At 35.5% G+C, this 17,289-nt stretch overlaps 1 pseudogene; it reads left to right on the forward strand.

Annotated features, from left to right (window-relative positions):
* Positions 1–14,125: 14,125 nt before the first annotated feature.
* Positions 14,126–17,070, forward strand: LOC149224938 (pentatricopeptide repeat-containing protein At3g26782, mitochondrial pseudogene; annotated as a pseudogene).
* Positions 17,071–17,289: the final 219 nt, after the last annotated feature.

A 17,289-nucleotide genomic window follows, 5' to 3' on the forward strand; every position in this document is an offset into this window, starting at 1 on the left:
CTGACATACTAGACATTTTCGTGCATATGCATGAGCATCTTTAAAAAAATTGGCCAACAATATCCTTCTCTGATGATTTTATGCATTGTGGTTTTTCTAGCATAATGTCCTATGGTTGGCCCATCATGGAGATTTTTCAACACCTTCTCAAAATTTTGGGCTTTTACACATTATAGCAATACTTTGTTATGATGCTTTGAAATATCACTCTATGGACCAATTGATACGAAGCACAATTTATTGTTATAGCCCTATTTTGTTTTTCCATTAGGTGTGTTGGAAAATTCCCTTGCTCTAATTATTTCCTTATTTTTGTATATCGTGACGATGACATAATGGATGTATGGCTAGAATCGTTGTTATGCATTCCCTACTCATGTTCCCAACCCAAAATTTATTCTTCTTATTTCTTTGCAACTTCAGCAGCAAGCTTGCATATACCATGACCTTTGATGGTGTGAGTGGGATTGAATTCAAGGTCATATTCCTACAAGGAACTCATCCAATTTTCCCTTCGTTCCCCTAGTTCTTTCTGCACAAATAAGGATCTAACTTTGGGATGGGGAACAATTACCTTAACATGAATTTTGAGGATCTATGGCCTAAAATATTTGACCGCCTTGTACACTACTTAGGCTTGCTTATCCATGTCCATATAATTTAACTTGAATCCTTGTATTCTATTTCTCATGAATGGAATGGGTCATTCATTTCCCTAATCATCCTTTTGAGTCAGAACAACCACCAAGAAGAATTTGAAGAAAATGTGTAGGGTATGAACTCTTCATCAAAATTGGGACTGAAAAGAGTTTGAGCCTCAGCGATAGCTTCCTTTATCCTACCAAAGGTTCATTTCTCTTTCTGGTTCCATTGAAAAACAACATCCTTTTGTATCATGTCCTGCAAAGGATTTACAATATGGGCAAAGTATGATATAAATTTGTGAATTAAATTAATATTTCCCGAGAAGGATTGTGTAGCCTTCTTGTCATTAGGAAATGGAATTTGCATAGTTTCCTTCACATGCTCCAGATCTATAATAATGCCACTTTTGGCTATGTTGTGTCCTAGGAAATTCCCTTCAAACATGGAAAATATACTCTTCTTTGAATTAAGGGATATCCCATATTTTCTACAGCACTCAAAGATTGTTTTAGATGACGCAGTTAATCTGATCTTCTCTTATAAAATACCATAACATCATCAAGATATACAACCATGCTTTGACATATCAATCCTCTGAAAGATCAACTGTGGATTTTCCTAAATGCAAAGGTGCTCCACTTTGTTTTGAATGTTGTCTTCAATTTGTCTATCTCAAGTACTAGAACTTGGTTATAGCCAAAGAATCCATCGAGTAGTGAAAACATTTCGAAAATAGAAAAAGTTTGTAAAATCTTCTCCATTGAGGGGACAGGATAATTATCCTTGTTCGAGGCACGATTTAGGTTCTGAAATTCCACACACAAATGAATTTCTCCATACCTCTTTCTCATGGGAACTAGCTTAGATACCCAAAATTTCTGAGTTTAAAAATAATCCTAGCATCCAATAGTTTCTTAAGTTCCTTTTGTATCAAAGGTTCCAGAGTCAGATGTACCTTTTGTAGTTTTTGATAAAATGGTTTGACCCCATCCATGATAGGAATAACATGTTGAATAATCCTTGCACCATATGTCTTAAGGTCGTCATTTGTCCATGCAAAAACATCTCAGTATTGCTTAAACAACTGAATAAATGAACTTTGTTCTTCTGGAATACAATATGTACCAAGGTTCACAAACTTTGGGTCTTCCTCTATTCCCAGGGTGATTTTCTCATGAAATAATGTGTAACTTTGGACTTTTGTGTTGGGTGGTCCCTTGAAACGATTTTGAATATCAAATAACTTTTCCAAAGATACAACACCCATGGGCATAGGGTCCCCCTTACGCATGTTAGCTCTTTCTGCCAAAGATTTGTCATGTTCTTCTTCATTTATAGTTGCATCTTTAAAAATGTTTGTGTTCACTAAGAAGTCAAGAATATGTTGCTCATCATTCAAAACATGGAAGTTAGTTATATTTTCGGGTACTACAAGCTTATAGAAAAGTTCAATAAAAACCCATCTCTGAGAGGGGAAAACCTAGCTATTACATTAGCTAAAGTGTCTATAGCAACATTATTAATCCTAAGCACTGATATGATATGAAAATATTTAAAGGAAGAAATTAGATGGCATACCTCTTGTTTGTAGCTTTTTAAGATGAGGTAAAATATAATGAAGATAATTTTGTACCTACCTTATGATGATTTCAGAATCACCAATAACCTTTAAGCACTCTACCTTCAATTTTGTGGCTTTCTTTCAACTCAAAATCAATGCCTTGTATTCAGTTGTGTTGTTTGTACATTGAAATTCCAAGTGACATGATATCAAGATCTTGTTTTTCTTAGGTTCCATGAGGATGCAGCCTGGACCAACCCCATCTTATGTCTTTGATCCATCATAATAGAGAGTCCAATATTAGTATTTGTAGAATTATTAACTAAACTAAGATTATTTACATCTATAATGCAAGTTTTATTCTTACCAGATAGATTACATGGAAGGAGTTCTGACTGTGCATCTGATGGAACTTGAAATGGTTGTGCCTAATAACAACCAATGTCAGATTCTAAAAAAAAAATCCCCAATATCTCTTGAGCAATACCAATAGGCTCATTAGGAGTTTCTAACTCGGTGACGGTATGTTTCATATGTGGCTCATTGTTAACTCTTATCTAAATTTTTATCCTTATAAGACAGCCACAAATGAGACCAATCTAAAGCAAAATAACTCTGAAGCTTGCTTGACCAATCTCTACTCAAAAGTAATCCATAAGCTTCAGGGATGTATACAACTACAATATCAATAAATTGGTGCACTCATGAGTCAGATGTCAGCCAAATTAGTACATATTTAAACTCATTGATCACTTATACTTTAGATATGTCCCATTGAATAATCCATTGGATAACTTTTGAGGTAAAAAATGGGCCTCAAAACAAAAATGTACAACAAAAATCAACTTTATAAGAACCAATATGATTCAATATGATGATGTCAACCATGGGGGATGATTCACCATTTTTGGAGTAGAAAGGTAAAAAGATTTTTAAAAAAACTACTTTTTCAACTCATATTTTCAAATTTGAGTAAAATTGTAGGAAGATAAGTTGAAAATACAAGTTGAAAAAGTAGTTTTTTCCTTTGTCCCTCTAAAATTTGATAAGGTAGTCTAATCTTATTTTATTATGTCCACTATTATTTTATAATATTCCTTAGGAGGCCCATTTTAGACCTCAAAATTTCTCTAATGTTTGGATCAGTCTTCTCTGGATTAGCATTAATATTTCTACAAATAGATAAAGGAATTACATTTGTCGATGCACCAGAATCAACTAGATAGTTATGAACATTATAGTTGAAAATCTTAAAAGTGAGAAAAAATGGGAGAACTTTTGATTGTGAGTTAGCTCCCACATTTGTTGCATTTATGATAGCATTAGTTGGGGCTTGAGAAGTAGGAAAAGTTGTGGAATTAGTGGCTTTACTTATCAAAGTTGTTCAGAAAGTATTAACGATCAATTCTCTTTGCTCGGGTAATTGAGCAAAATCGAAGAGTGTTATGTTTTCTCATTGCTTCTTCATATCTTTGATTATATTATATCTTGCATTACTCTACATACTCTTGCCTTGAGTTGAATAAGTCGAAGAAGTTGACTGAGAGGGCTTAGAAGATACCTCGGGTTTCTTAAAATTTCCTTTAGCAATTCTCAAGGTGCCTTTTGAAGTTTGACCACTCATAGATTGAGGAGTCAGCTCTTCTCAATATTTTTTGGAACAAGTATTTTCCTTAGAAATATCTTTTTCTTCTCCTCCATAGTAGATTGAAACACAGGTCCTTTGCTTCTCAAATTATAAGACTTTGGATGGTCGATGGGTTGAGATTTTCCAACTAATACTTCACCAACCGACTAATCCTCATCACCTTTGACCATCTCCAACATCAATATAGGCAACCCAATATTAGTATCATCCTCTACTATGATAGTCTCTTCTCCTTCAGTCAATTGTTCAGGTTGGTCCTCAGTAGCCCAATCATCAAGCAAATTATTGAAAACTAAAATCATTGAATTTACCCATTGTAGACATGTCATTTCCAAATGGTTTTCTTAGTGAAAAGTGCAATAGTTATCCATCCCCATCTCTTCTACATTTATATTTACATTCGAGCTCTGAGCTAACTTGGCTGGGGTGTTTTTGTTGCACTTGAAAAACAGCTTGAAGGTTTTATTACTTGACGAACTCTCACTTGTACTCCTCTTCAAGTCTGAAACTTCATTAGTCAACTTATTAAATGATTTCATAATAGTCTCAAGATTGGGAGTTTCCTTTTTAGAAGACTTACTTGTAGAATCTTGGGGATTCTTACCACTAGGCTTTACTTCATCTTGCGTGTTAAGTACTCCAATGGCTTAGAGGTCTTTCTCAACTGCTAAAGCTTCAGTGAAATTTTCTACTAATGTGCTCTTGTTAGCCCTTTAACAAACATAGCAATATTAGTTGGTAGGGCTACAATATAATAATCAAATGTAATTGAGTCATGTGGTGGAACATCAGCAAGGAACATATTCAAGGTAATTGTAATGCATTTATTGAAGTCTTTTACCTTCTCCTTATTTCCCATCTTCAGGTTACTTGTTTCTTTCAATAGCATGGCTAGAGTCTTCTTCTCAACGAACTTCTCCAAAAATCCTTCTTAAAGTATCCCTAATAAGTAATATATCCAACAAGGAGATTTTGATACCAAGTTGCGGCTTTGTTTTCAAGTGTATAAGGGAAAATCCTGCAAGCCGCATCATGATATCACACATCTAATAATCTTAGTGACAAGTGAAATTTTTTAACTTGATCTTCTGTAGTGGAAGCCTTATCTAGATCAAACTTTGTAAGAAACTTCTCTGGATGTTGAGGAAAGGGGTGTACAATGTTTGGAAGATTAATCATCCCTTGGGCCATCCATGCTAGTTGTTGGTTTTCAACCATATTGTTATTGTTTTCTTTGTCACTCTCTGAGTTTGAGCTTTTGTTCATATTCTCAAAATTCCCTTCGTTCTCTGATATCTCAAAGTTCTCATTGTTATTTGTTGCTTCCAAATTATCACCCTCCAGATTTTCCAAATTAGTTGGTCCTTCATTAGCTTCTTCGTAATTTCTTTCTACAAAATCTTCCAAATCATCGAAAGAAGTGTTAACCAATTCTTGCACCTTAACTAATGCTCCACGACGAGTTGTATGATGTCTAATTGAACACTTATGGGGCAATATGTGTGTAACTGGAAGGATTCCAATATTTCTTGTGTATTCACGAGTAAAAGCATGGATATCTCTCAATTGACCATAAGTTACTTTGTATACCCGCTCAGGACTATGTGGAAAGGGTTCTTCAATTTGAGGACGTTCCCACACAGGAGGATTTAGTGGAGGATAACATGGGTGGTTATTGGCTTGCTCAGATGTCTTAGGGAAAGAATATGGGAGTCTACCATCCATACAATGGCAACCCTCCTTCTAGCACCAAAATTTGTTGATGGGCCAAAATGTTCCACCAACGGTAAGGGGATCTCCCTAGTGCAAAGTCCCAATTAGACCTTACATTGTTTGGAATAGGAGTCCTAACTAGTATGTGGCCCAGTTTCCACCATGTTTGTTTTGAGATTTTCTTTGGACGAAATGATCAACACCTGAGAAAATTAATATAACTCTTGAAAAACACAAGTTAAATAGCTTTATGAAATACTATGCAAGTAAGATACAAAAGACATTGCCACAACCAAAGTAAATAACATGAATATTTAAAGGAAGGATGTTAGCATACTTCAATTAAGATACATGGAAAAATAATGATTCATTTAAATATCAAGAATTAGTTTGCAACCAACAATGACAATAAAAGCATAAGAAGCATACAACTTCAAATAAGAAACGTGTTATAATCAACGAAATAGCCATTAACTTTAACGCATGTAAATGCAAACACATACATTCAAATTACCAAGATATGAGTCTCATAATATTCAACAACACGTGCATGAAATTGTCACCTTGGCTCAATGAGCTTCTCAATATTATGCAGATATTTCTAGTGCACCATTATAGGAAGAACCCATGAAATCCAATTGTAGAGATGCTAAGCAATCACTTGATTTCTCAAAAGAATGTATAAGATCTCTAAAAAAAAGTTGCTCAAAATGAATTCCAAAACTAAAAGTCCCCTTTTCTCTAACTATGACGTTATATTTATACAAAAAGTGAGGTGCCTCTTCACCTCCCTTCATGAATCTTCAACTACCCTTGTGACTTTTCAACTTCCACTTTGACTTTTCATTTCTACTTTATACTCCTAATTTCAAAATACTTTTATTTACAACTTTATAATGAAATTAAGAAGAAAAAAATTGTTCATGGAACAAGATGCATAATAGGCATATTGGGTGCCTCAATGTGTAACTCTCGAGCCAAATATGCATGTCAAGCCTTATATTCTGCAGTGACCAATGTGAACTTGTGTGTCAGTTCATTATCAAATCTCACTTGACATTCCAAAGCATCCAGGAGTAAGACCTTTGATTGTGTTTGTAATCGACTCAAAAACATTGAAATATTAGTATGTAGATTTGGTGGCTCTGCAACATAATATGTGATTGCATCCTTTATAATTTCTAACTCACATAGCAGCTTGCTTCATAGAATATATCAACCTTGAATCTCTTGCTTAACCTCCTCTTCTAGCCTTGTTTCTCCTGGTGCACCAATAGAAGGTATTTTGTGTACTTTGATGAGAGATTCCAACCCACTACAAAGCCTTTGATAAGAAGATATCATTGTAGCCATCCTTTTTTCCAGCTTCTCATATGATTGCACAAAAATTCTCACTTCCACCTTGTATAATTCAGTAGTCAATCTATCTTTCCTAGGGATTTTTGCAGGTGCATCGGAATATTTCATGCTTCGTTCTAGGATGTGATATACAACTAAGAGTGTCAACTTGATCAATACTCCTCTCCCTTCTATGTTGAAGCGACAAAACTTATAGTATTTGTGCTTAAAATGTATAAGGATGAACTGAATGTTACAATGAGGGTCTGCTTATATACCTAGGTAGGTGCTCCTTCCAAACTGGGCATGTCTTTTAGACATGCCTTTCCATTTAACTAATAGCTATTTAAATAATCATTACTTTGATTATTTATTATTTATATTTATTTGTATTTTATCTTATTTTATATAAATTATAGTCATAACAATGCCCCTCTCTTCAAAAGCTTTGTCCTCAAAGCTTTATTGTTAGATCATTTTCTCCATGTTGCATACGTCATTTTGGCATGTCGATTGCTTCCTTGCGAACCCACTTCTTCTTCTTTATTTTTTTCTTTTTTTTAATTAGATGTTATTTTATTTATTATTTATTGATATGAATTAATTATTATTATATATAATTTAATTAATTAATTAATTATTATTATTATTATTATTATATAGATAGATATAATTAACTAAAGTCACCTTATAAAAATTTTATTATAAATAACTTTATAATTTTAATAAAGTTACTTATAATAGATTTATAAATATATTTCAATTATGAAATTTATTATTTTTTGTTAGTCGTATATATATATATATATATATATATATATATATATATATATATATATATATATATATATATATATATATATATATATATTCCGGATGGCCATCATAGACATCCTTACACTCGTGTATTTTTATGTTGGCCAGAAGAGTACAACTATTGTACGAGATTTTTAATCATTTCTAAGTTTTCTTCTAAGGAGAGACATGCCCTTTATATAAATAATGGTGGTGCATGCAAGCCTTTATGTTAAAGTGATGATAAAATAGGGACTGGTGATGGGGCTAAAGATACCCTTCATGATCTTATTTTCCCTCTTCACATCATTTGCAGTGAAGAGGACGAGTTCGAACAACTCAGCCATCTCCTCCAAGAATTCGTCCACTCCAGGCCTCTTGAAGTTGCCACTATCATTGTTCTTCTTGATGGTGACATCCAACTTGTAGTCCACAAGAGTTTCGCCCATGTCAAGAACCAGGGTATGCTTCTTCTTATTGTGCCACTGCTTGGGTGGCAATAGAGGAGTCGTAGGTGGCTCCTGTGGCAGGGTCCATTATAAAAAGTTGTCAGATACTGTTATGGATTTCTGACTGGGTGTAACATTGACCCTTTTTTGGGCAAGATTGGTAAATTTGTAGGGCACTTCGTCCCTTAATTTGAAAACTGTTGTGAAACCAAAAAATCATTTGATGGGAAGTGAATTGGAGGGTTGAAGAGAGTAGGAGAAAGGGCAGTCATTGACAATAACTACCCTTCTCAGGTCTCTTCCCAGGAGTGAGAGGTCCTTCACAAGTTTACCTTCTATTTCAATGCACGAATCCCTGTACAACCTCTTCCGAATGAGGCTACTGTTTGGCAACTTATCCAATATAGCGTCGACTCTTTTTTGGGGACTCTCTATAAATATCACGATCTCAAACAGTTCCACCATTGATTCGAGGAACTGTCCCAAATAGGGTCTCATGGAAATAAAGGTAACTCTCCCTGTGATTTGTTGTTCAACCACAAAATCTACCTCACAAAATTTAATATCCTTATTCTCACGAAACTGGTCCTCAGTCAATTCCATCAACAATGTTCTATTTGTGTTCAAAAAAAGAGTATACATACCTTCATCATGTGGATCCATAGGAGGCAACATAAGATCTTGAGGCCCCTGCATTCTCTTTTGTTGCAAGTGTTTGGAATAGGGCTCCATTCGAGTATATTTTAATAAAAGGTCCTCTAATTGGTCTTATGCGCAATACCCCTAATCTGCCTCTTTAGGTTGTTCCACACAGTTATTTATCAGTTGTTGTTGAGCTAAAATCTTTTTAGCTTTCATGATGCAAATGATTGTAGCTTCTATTAAGTAGTTTTTGTCATCATTAGCCACTTCAATGCCTTTCTTCTGCTCATCCATTTGTGGAAGTGGAATCCTAATCTCTACCAATTTGTGTGTAAATGTAGGATTGAATTCAAATACATCACTGGATGATATTCTTTTACCAACAAGATCCTTTAGAATAAAATTGTACTTCCCATATGCAATCGAATATAATAGTCTAATAACATTTTCCTCTTCCAAATTTAACTAAGATTTGATATCTTGGAAACTCAACCTTCCAACATCATTGAATAACAGTAACACAATTGCCTAGTATGTTGTAACTTTCATTTCTATTGTTTTAGTGTCAAATTTTGAAATGATATCACAAGTCCCCAACGAATAAATCCATGTAATTTTACGATTCTTATAGATTCCACAATAAAATTCCTTGAATACCTCAATACATTTAGCCATCTCAAAAAATATATTAGGTTTAGAGTTCTTGTAAGTTGGCCAAATTGCAGGATTCAATACTGTAATGCTCAACGATATATCGAGATTATTTTTGGAATTACTAAAACCCCTTTGGATTTTCCTTGAAACGATGAAATAATTAACCATGCCCCACATCTTGAATCTTTGACAATATGTTTTTCTTGTGATCAAAATTTATACTCTTGTCAAACAATAATCTCTTAGCTAATTTTCTGGTGCAAAATTCTGCAAATAAATCTTTATCACTCAAATACTCGACCAGTTTCCCAACTTTTTTAAAAACGCTCTCAATATGATCATTGATCAACTTTCCAATGTTAGCCTTCTTAACTACATTATCACATAATGTTGCCAACAACTCTACACTTGTGATTCGTCTAACCTCTTTATTACATATTAACAAAAAATCTGCCTTTAAAGCTTTACCAATACAACTATTTTTTTGAAATTCATGCTTTACATAACCCATATAATTGTCATGCATTTCAATAACCTTGTATACAAATTCATGCTTATCAGCAATATCCTTTGCCCATTTAATCAATGTTATTCCTTGGGTAGTCACATGTTGTTTCAAAATACTTGCAACTGGTTTCAATCCCATGGGTATTTTATGAAACAATATGTACATTTTGTAAAGGTCGTCTTTCTTATCATCTCTGAGCAACACATCGCAATCAGAATCTTGTTTTTTCAGAGTTTGAGTTCCATAACGGGAGAGGAGTTGACGTTGTATTGTGTTGAGTAGGTTGTCATGGTTGTTGGAGTGCAAATAAGGTGCAACTTCGTGCTCCTCTTCAACATTTACCATATATTGCAGAAAAGTTTCTTCAACAACCCATAAAGTGGTCTTTCAAGCATAGTAAGTTGCAGTGTCTTCAAACAAAGGCTTTTCAAGATCATTCTTGTAGCAATCCATGCCAATTTCTATAAAAATGTCCATTTTTGCTACATTTTTGTTGATCTTGGGGCTGATTTTAGATTCACTAATTTTCTTGGAATAGCTCCTTACAACTACATTTGGAATCTCTTCTATATCACCATGAGGAGTTCCTGATTCAATCTGTTGAACATCATTTTCTTGGTTTGAGCATTATTTATCGTTAGTCTCTTTCATGTCAATGTTTTCTTTTGTTAGACATGTTTTTTTTTTCAATTGTGGTTCACGGGCACTGAGTGGCCGCTACGTCCACAGTAGAGAAGCGGGGCAGTTCCACCCGAAGGGATCTGCCCGTCGGCTGTTTTAGACCTAACCCCGAGGGCGTCGAGGAGATTTGACCCCGTGACCTCCCAACTGGGAAAGTACTTAGCAACGGGAACTCGACCATTTGAGCTATCCCTTGGGGCTATCTTTTGTTAGACATGTTGCATATGCTTCAAGATGTTTTGTTGATTCTGCAAATGATCTTTTTATTTGTTGTAATGATTTTCGTGTTTCACTTAACTGCTCAATGATTTCAGGACATAAACTTAATCGCATAGTATGCGGCGAATAACGTCCAAAGGCTGGCATAGCTCTGATACCACTGAAGCGACAAAATTTATAGTATTTGTGCTTAAAATGTAAAATACACAAAGATATTGTAAATAATATTTTATTAACAAGATGAAATGTACAAGGATGAATTGAATGTTACAATGAGTGTTTGCTTATATACCTAGGTAGGTGTCCCTTCATGACTCGGCATGTCTTTTACATGCCTTTCCATTTAACTAATGGCTATTTAAATAATCATTACTTTGATTATTTATTATTTATATTTATTTGTATTTTATTTTATTTTATATAAATTATATTCATAACATATGTCTCTTTGCATCTTTGGTAATGGGGTTATTACTTTGTGCAAGAGCATAATGCCATCATAATTATGCCTTATGAATTCTTCTAATACCTTTGCCTCCTCAAGGATTGCTTATTGTAATATTCCTTGCGAGAGTTTGTAGCTGCCAAGGCTTGATTCTTCGAGTGAAGCTAATCATTTTGTTTTTTTGCAATGGCCAATTCTCCTTTTAATTTCTCAACATCTTTTGACAAGTGATCAACATTCTTCTCAATTGCAGCTATGAATGTAGTGTTAGCAGAAGATATCATTGTAGGTTGGATTCTTATGTCCATCACAATATCTCTCTCCAAGGTGATTAATATAGGCTTATCTGAATTCCTAGGTAAATACTTTCGCCTTTCTTGGGAGACTTTGAACTTGAACTAATCAAATGTGAAATTCGAAAGATTGAGAATTATGTCTTCCTCTTTGAAAGTAACCCCCATCTCATTGGTCGGAAAGTGCCCTCCAGTGATGGGTGTGGGAGGTTGGATATTCAAGGGAGGAAATATTGTTTCTACTTCCTTATCTTTCGACTTAGCCACTTGCTCTGCTTTATCGACTAGCTCTTTGGCAATTAATTCTTCTTCTAGCTACTTTTCCAATGCTTCTTCTTCTTTCTTCTTACTCTCAGCTTCTTCAGCTTGTTTTCTTTTGGCTTCTTCTTCTTGTTTTATTTTCTAATCTTCCTCCTTTTTCTTTCTATTTTCTTCTTCTTTTCTCTTCGTGGCCACTTCTTTCCTCTTTCTGACTTCTTGCTTCTTCTTTTTTTCTTGTTCCTTCTTCTTCTTCCTCTCTTCTTCCTCCATTTTCTTTGCCTCCTATTCTTCCTCTTCCATTTTCTTTGCTTCTTCCTCGATTTGATTTTTTGCTTACTTCTCTGCCTTTAGTTTCTTTATCTTTTCTTTTCTCTCCTCTTGTTCTTGGTTTCTTTTTAGTTCAGCCCTCTGCTCTTCTAAATCCACGCTTTCTTGGGATTCCTCTTTTGAATTCTCAAGATTGTTTGTAGTTTTGGAAGGACCTACTCCTTTAGCTACTTCAGTCGCTTTGGTAGCATTAAAGTAGTTCTTTATCTTTTCTTCTTCTCGCCAAACAACTAGAGTATACCCATACTTTATTATGGCACAATGTTGAGTGGAAACAACTCTAGAATCATATCTATGATAACCCAATTCACCAAACTTAAGACGTTCTAATTCTTGTATCTCAACTTTTGTTTCTTTGAAATTATTAAAGCAATACGCTCCTATACATAGTGGAAAAGTGGGCCAAAGAGCTTTCTTAACCTTCAGCAATGTATTGGTAAGCCTCGTTGAAAGATGGTATGCTACCTCTTGCAACACCACTTTGTCTGTGACAAACAATGACAAATGGAGAGGGATTTTATATGCACCAAATACTCTTATGTAAGTGCCATATGCTCGAGTAAACCAATGGATGAGATTAATTTATCTTATGATCTATAAAACAAATTGTAAAGATCACATTAAACAAACACACATGTAAATATGTAATAAAGTTGTAATGAAAAATCAATAACAATGAAATATCGATTAACAAATTAATTAATAGATAAAGACTCCAAGTGCAAACCAAAATTTCAATAAGGATACTACTTTATACCACAACCCTTCAAATTGTTAATAATATTCCCTTACTCGACACTTGTGCCAATGGGAGGTGTCTAGGTGAATGAATGGAAGAGAGGCGTGAATATTAGATAAATCCTATGACTTTCCAATAGAAACTCCATACAAATTCTTCTTTGTGTTCTCGACAAAAATGTTGTCCAATATACTCTACATTGTTGTCTTATCATCTTTCTTTTTTGTGACTAGATTGAGTTTAGGCCATGGTCAATCTATCAATTGGATGGAAGAACAATCTACCCACTAGTGGGATGTTATCCCCAAGATTGTGTGAAGTCCAGTTAAGTTTGGATGTCCCTTGGGATAGTTTAATTCCCCCAAAAGTGGCTTCCATCTTCAATCCTACCTTATAAAGTTTGAACTTGAGACCTGGTGGGGACTAAATCTCACTCAAGCGAGCTAGTTTACATTTCATAGGCACATTATTATGTTATCATCACTAATAAACTTCCATCACTTGAACTTCAATATCTCATCCTAGATTGTAGGGTCATCTCTAATTACACACATTCAAGATTATCTAAGTGTGGTTATCATGACTCCCAAAACATCACAAGAAAGCTATGCTTTACATGAAACAAGAAAAAGACATGGTAAGCATTTTGATCATTGAATGGAGCTCAAGAAAATGGTTTGTGTGAACACTTCATTATTCAATTACTTTAAAGTAGTTTTATTTTCTCTAAATAACATAATAATTATGTCATCACCCACTTTATTATTTTTTTAGTGAAATCATTTTTTATTATCTAGATAAATATATATAGGTCATTTAAATATCATATAGAAATTCATTTAAAATTAAATTTCATAAAAAAATTACATACTGTTTGTTATCCAATAAGTAAGCCAATCATTTCAAATGACATAATTTTCTTTAAATAATAATGAATTGATATGCATTCACAAACCAGCCACCATTATTTTTATCACTGGTTCACCACTAAATTATTATAAATTTTTCATATAAAATAAATAATAAAATATCACCGGTTCACCATTAAATTATTATAAATTTCTGGTATAAAATAAATAATAAAATAATACACAGAACCCGACAGGCGTAAGACTACTTATAAAATAAAATAATACACAGAACAGAACAGGGGTAAGACTACTTATAAAATAATAAACAGAACACTAAACATAAACGCCAATAAGACTATTTGTGAATAGATTCCAAACACCAAAGCTCCAAATTCCAACCATCTGGAACATTAATACAAAACACAGCATTCACCCTGAATCACCTAGCATTCACCCTGAATCACCTACTCGTGTCCTCCATATAGATTGGATTTATCCTTATTGGATCGTAAGTCTAATCCATGGGATATCCACGGATCTTTCTCATTACTCCCAACCCATGTTGACTCCATGGTAATCTCATTTCGATGCTATCTTTCAAACATTGTTCTCTGTAGGCGTTTTCTTCATCATGTCAAGCAAGACTCGACGCTGAAACCGAAGCCAAAGCCAAACAAAAAATCACTAGGGGGAAGTTCTACCGTCTCCGATTCTTATGCTTCTCTCTTGCAGGCCTGCAAAGACATCAATTCACTTAGCCAACTCCATGCTCACCTTCTCATAACTGGACTAGACCAGGACATTTTTGTTGGTACCAAGCTCGTCAGTGTTTATGCTCAGTTAGCTGCTTTGAAGGATGCACGCAAGGTGTTTGACAAAATAAGCGCGAGAGGTGGAGATGTTTTTATATGGAATGTGATGATCAGAGAGCATGCCAGAAATGGGTTCTGTGGTGAAGCCCTTGAGCTCTATTACCAAATGCAAGGAAGAGGAATCCATGCAAATAATTTTACCTTTCCCTTTGTCCTAAATGCTTGCGCAGGCTTATCGGCTCTGCGAGAGGGAAAGAAGATTCATAGTCACATAGTTAGAAGTGGGCTTGAAGGGGATGTCTTTGTGGAGGCTGGTCTTATAGATATGTATGCCAAACGTGGAAGTATTGTGGATGCAAGGCAAGTATTTGATGAAATGTATGAACGAGATGTCGTTGCATGGAATGCTATGATTTCTGGTTATACTCAGAATGGATTTGGCTTTGAGGCATTGTGGGTGTTTCGTGAGATGCTGGTGACGGATGTGAAGCCGGATTTGGCTACAATTGTGAGTGCACTCCCCGCTTGTGCTCATCTAGGAGTTCTGCAACAGGGTAAATCGATCCACGATTATGTGATTAGATGTGGGCTTGAATCACATGTTTCTGTGGGGAACTCATTGATAGACATGTATTCTAAGTGTTCAAGTATAGACCTTGCACGCCAGCTGTTTAACAGAATGTCAAAAAGAGATGTGGTGTCATGGAATGCAATGATTGCAGGCTATGCCCAAAATGGGCTTGCAGATGCAGCTTTCATGCTTTTGCACCAAATGCAGGCGTCAGATGTGAAGCCGAATTCAGTTACTGTGGTATGTGTTCTTCTCGCATGTTCTCATCTAGGGGCTTTGAAACAAGGCAAGTTGATCCATGATTATATTCTTAGAAATGGTGTCGAGTTAAATGCTTTTGTTGGAACTGCCCTGATTGATATGTATGCAAAATGTGGGAGTCTAAAGATTGCCCGTCTGTTGTTTGATAAAATGTCACACAGAGACGTGGTCTCTTGGAGTGTAATGATTGCGGGTTATGGAATGCATGGACATGGTGATAAGGCCCTTTCGCTGTTTTCCCAAATGCAACAGACGGGGATGAAACCTGATCATATAACGTTTGTCAGTGTTTTATCAGCGTGTAGTCATGCAGGCCTTGTGGATGAGGGCTGGCACAATTTTTATTCTATGACACGAGATTATAACATCCTACCCTTGGTGGAGCACTATGCATGCATGGTTGACATTCTTGGCCGAGCTGGACAACTATGTGAAGCACAGGACTTTATCAAAAGGATGCCATTAGAGCCAAATATTACTGTGTGGGGAGCCTTACTCGGTGCTTGTAGAATACACTGCAATATTGGGCTTGGAGAATATGTAGCAAAACGCCTTTTTGACTTGAACACAAAAGATAGTGGTCATTTTGTATTGCTATCTAACATATATGCTGCAGCTGGCAGATGGAATGACGTAGCAAAGGTGAGAACAATTATGAAAGACAGGGGAGTGAAAAAAACACCGGGACGCAGCTTCATTGAGATAAATAGCATAGTCCATTCCTTCCTTGTGGGGGACAGATCGCACCCACAATCCGAGAAAATTTATGCAACATTGAAGACCTTGACTGAACAGATGGAAGCAGCAGGATACGTGCCTGATATGAACTTTGTGCTGCATGATGTTGAAGAGGAGGTGAAAGAAAACATGCTTTACAGTCACAGCGAGAAGCTGGCTATTGTTTTTGGGTTAATCAACACAAATCCTGGAACCCCTATCCATATCACAAAGAATCTTCGTGTCTGCGGTGACTGCCATAATGCAAGTAAATTTATTTCCAAGATTGTCAATCGGGAAATTATTGTGAGGGATGCAAATCGTTTCCATCATTTCAAAGATGGGCTCTGTTCCTGCGGGGGTTACTGGTGATGCTAGTTGAATTGAGCGTTAAAGATTAACGTGTATAGCAATAAGCCTACGCAATTGCTTACCCTTGCACCCCGGGATTTAGTGTTCCTTTCACTGGGACAGCTATGAGTGAACTCATAAAGTGCTAGACCATGATGATGAAAAATGATACGCTGCCGATGCAGACCTTTCAAGTCACGGTGAGAATGAGCGTTCCTAATAAGAATTGAACCATCCTCTCATTTGAAGGTCAAGGGTGTAATTGTATCATACAAGGGTATCAGTTTAGTTCCTCAGATTTCATGAACCATTAGATGAGATGACAGTGGAGGTTTAAGTCATAAAACATTTACAAACTGATGGTATAACGTTATGGCGTAGCAACTGGATATCTTATACGGCATTTGAAAGCACAAGCATTGCAATGTTAGGAAGCAGACTTTGGATACCATTATTCTATGTTGATTGTACTCGACAAGTTTTATAATTCCAAGAGCTCTATGTGACTTCATTTTTGCATCAGAGGGTATAATGACTTCATTGTCAGTCTGGACTCTCATCTGTATCTGATATATTGGGAAAGGTTGGAGGCCATAAGTGTTCCAGAATTGTCTTTCATGGCCCTCTCATAAAATTAGTAAACAGGTTGCTGTAACCTTCAGCGAGCAGCTCCTTGTGGAAGCAAATAGGTCTGAACAGCCACAATTGGGCCCGCTGAAAAAATACTAGTTCTAACTTAGCAATATGATCTGTTTGGATACAACTTCTATCGGTAATAATAATGACTATAAAACTAAAGTGCTATCTG

Source organism: Pinus tabuliformis, chromosome Q, assembly GCF_031772625.1.
Source record: "Pinus tabuliformis cultivar Carrire ecotype Pingquan chromosome Q, CPIR1, whole genome shotgun sequence".
In the NCBI taxonomy this organism is placed as follows: Eukaryota; Viridiplantae; Streptophyta; class Pinopsida; order Pinales; family Pinaceae; genus Pinus; species Pinus tabuliformis.